Raw genomic sequence first — 3,836 nt, forward strand, 5'->3', positions numbered from 1 at the left:
TCATACTCCGTCGTCAACAGTGATGTGTGGAACCTTCCATTCTATTTTGTTTAAAGTAACTTTGGCTGTAGATGCAACTACACCACTTTTAAAGTTTAACGCATTTAAATCTGTATGGCTTCAAGTTGATATTAATTCCAATTTAGAATCTATATTTTTTTAAAGTCTTCAAACAAGCCTAACCAATATTTCAATGGAATACAAGCACTAAATTCACCTTTTTCATTTGCTGATTGTGTTCCGTTTTTAAAATTCTAGCCTGCATTTTCATAACAATTATAGTTGTCTGGTGTACCGGATAAGTAACCTTTCAACCATGGCTTAAATATACAAGGTTATTGCAATAGTACCCCCACTATATCATTTTATCACGTTAAGGAATTAAAATAGTAGTAAGGGGACGACGTATACTGGCTATATTATGATATATGCTATAATATGGACCGTGCCCTTACGCTGCCATTTTATTTTTATTTGATAACAATTTGGCTATGTGCAATAACCTTGTATATTTAAGCCATGCTTTCAACGAGTTCGTGATTCCAAGAACACGTGTGCTATCTACTTCTATCCCGTTGATTTCCAATAGTATTTGATCGAAGAGATAAGAGTAACCGTTATTAGATAGTTTCACTTTGTCAGCTTCCGAAATCATTCCTTCTAAATAAATAAAGCTTTCGTAAAGATACGGATAAACATCTGTTTGCTGGATTGAAATACGTATTTAATCGTTATTATTAAATGAAGTAGTATAAGGTGTATATGAATGATATTCAATTTTTGTTATTTTGAAATCCGTTTCGTACTGTGAACTAATATCTAAAATATCACTCTCAGGCATTTTGCTTTAATCGATAACCCAGGGATTGTAAAATTCTTTTATTTTTCACATTCAATATTTTTACTTTATTTGATGTTGCCGGTATCACTTTAGTCTTATGACTAGGTAGTTGATCTGTTCTGAAAATGGGGGTTTATATTGAATTTTAATTCCATCTCAAGATTTGTAACGTTTAATATGTAACACGATTGTCAATGTCTCACCAAAATTATCAATCATATTATGATCTTGATCAACTAGCTGAACGGTTATGGAGTCGATATTTGTTTTATTCAATTTGTAATATATTAAATTTGGTGGCGACTGAATTACTTTAGATCCTGACCTATCACTCGGGAAAAACTCGTAAATCGAATGACTTTGAAAATGGTTGCTGAATGATCCTTGAGCTATGTTACACATTACTTTTATAGAATTAATTGTGTTTAAATTTACAGCTTTTTCCGATCGAAGAGTTTCAAACTCTGGTTTATATTCTCATTTTTCAAAACCTAATACAGGCGCCATACTATGTAAAATCTCAAAGTGTAGTATTCCATTACATTTTATGTACGATCTAAAATCGATAGGCTTAACCGAAATTTCGAATGTTAACTCTTTGTTGAATTTTCTATTATAGACATCTATTTGTTCCTTAACTTGACGCTTAATATCTTCAATTTCATAACATCCCTCTTCCAGTTTAATAAAACACATCATGTGGTCATTATTATTATTATCGTCAACTACTTGTATTGCAAATTTATTATAATTTTCGTTAATATTTTGGAACGAATTAAATGTCTGCAAACATAACAAAGCTATTTCCGAGTTCTCGTTGAGGTTTATAGACGGAAAATAATTTGTAGATAATATGGTAGTATTCCCAGTCAAACTTAAAGTAACTGATTCATACATTACACAATTTGAGATTCAAATTTAATAATGAGATCCGTGACGTTTAATATGAAAAAAAACTGTTAATGTCTCGTTTAAGTTATCAATCGGATTATTGTTTTGATCAACAAGCTGAATAATTATTGAATTAATATCTGTTTTGTTTAATCTATAATATATAAGGATTAGCGGAGTTTGAATAATCTTTGATCCTGTTCTTCCACTTGGAAAAAACTCGTGTATTGAATGACTTTGAAGTTGGTTGCTGAATGATCCATGTGCTATATTACACAATACTTTTATAGAGTTAATTGTGTTTAAATTCACACATTTCTTTGATCGATGAGCTTCATGCAATGGTTTATAGACTTGTTTTTCAAACCCAAAGACAGATGCAATACTGTTTGGAATATTTAACCTTAGTATCCCATTACATTTAATGTACGTTCTAAAATCGATGTGATCAAAAGTTACATTAAAGAATAGCTGTGTTTTATATTCGTTATTAAAGTGAAATAACTCTTTTGAAATTGTATTGTTAATATCTTTTATTTCATAACATCCTTCATCCAAAATAAATTCAAACGTTTTATATTTATGTTTATTATTTAATGAAGGAATTGGATCCATCTCCAGCCGGTTATTAGTCGAATTTATATTTGGAAATGAATTAAGTGTTTGTAAACATAATAAAGCTATTTCCGAATGATGCGTAAACGATTAAAGACGGAAAATAATTTGTAGATAATATAGCTGTATTTCCGGTCAAACTTAATGTCACAGATTCATACATTGTAAAAATTTAATGCATAAATGATCACAATTAAATGTATTGAAATCTTGATAGTTAAAATAGTTATATACTATTTTATACTTGTGAAAATAATGTTGTAATTCAATTGGCGGGGGTAAATCACCAAAGCTGTCAAAATATACAACTTTATCTTTATTTTTATGAAACGCTACCCAATGACTTCCTTCACCTGAAGATACATCCAAGTTTAAAATACCACATTCAATTGCAAACCGTTTTTTAGGTAAGTTATCACGTGAAAAGACACCACGGAAATGATTGATTCTTAACTTTCTAACACAATTTATAATATCTTGAGACGAAAGTGGTCTGTCAGGTAGCGAATTCAGTAGATTTTTTTTCTTGGTGCATTATTGACTAAATTTAAACCATTATCTTTTTTACTTTTCGAATTTTGAATCGCATTATACACCTTACTACCTTAGCACCTCCAGATATCAAACTACCAAGTGCCGACAATCCTGCAAATATTGGCATTAAGGGAATAATTGTACCTAATGACTGTCTCGGTGTCAAAATCATCCTTTTACCACCATTTTTTTTTCATTGCTGCTAGTATGCCATTTATTTTTATTTTTGTTACACGTTTCCGCTCACCTTTACAGCGTATACGTATTTTTCTTTTAGCTTTCATTACGTTAAATACTGCGTATTACTTTGTTACTATTTTTTTACACTTTATCAGCTTTATGATTATCGTTTAAATTGATGACTATTTATAAGAAAGTTTACAAGTCATTAAACAGTATTGACCGATTTACACTTGTGAGTTGAACGCGTTATATATAACTGATTACAAAGTACAAATTCTAGAGTATTTATATGAAAAAATGGATTTTACTGAACAGAAAGATAAATTAGATATTATAAATGTAGATGTTCAGTTAGTAAAAAAACCATCAAAACATGGATCATTATTACCTGATGCTATACGAGCTATACTAGTTGGTCCTAGTGCATCAGGAAAAACCAATATAATGTACAATCTGATCACACATGAAAACGGTTTAAGATTTGAAAATATTTATTTATACTCTAAAACCTCAAATCAGGAAAAATATGTTTTATTAAAAAAAATAATAGATGATATACAAGGTGCTAATTTTTTCATATTTACAAGTGGTGATAAAGTTATAAAACCAAACTTAACTAAGCCAAATTCTATTATTATTTTTGATGACGTGATATGTGACCCGCAATCTGTGATTAGAGAATACTTTAGTATTTGTAGACATTCGGGTGCTAGTTCTGTATTTTATTTAGCACAAACATATTCTAAAATACCAAAACAGTTAGTAAGAGATA

The 3,836-nt window shown here is 29.7% G+C and overlaps 1 pseudogene; it reads right to left on the bottom strand.

Moving 5' to 3' along the window:
• Positions 1-841, bottom strand: LOC111040961 (annotated as a pseudogene).
• Between the last annotated feature and the right edge of the window lie 2,995 nt (positions 842-3,836).

Source organism: Myzus persicae, unplaced genomic scaffold, assembly GCF_001856785.1.
Source record: "Myzus persicae strain clone G006 unplaced genomic scaffold, MPER_G0061.0, whole genome shotgun sequence".
NCBI lineage: Eukaryota > Metazoa > Arthropoda > Insecta > Hemiptera > Aphididae > Myzus > Myzus persicae.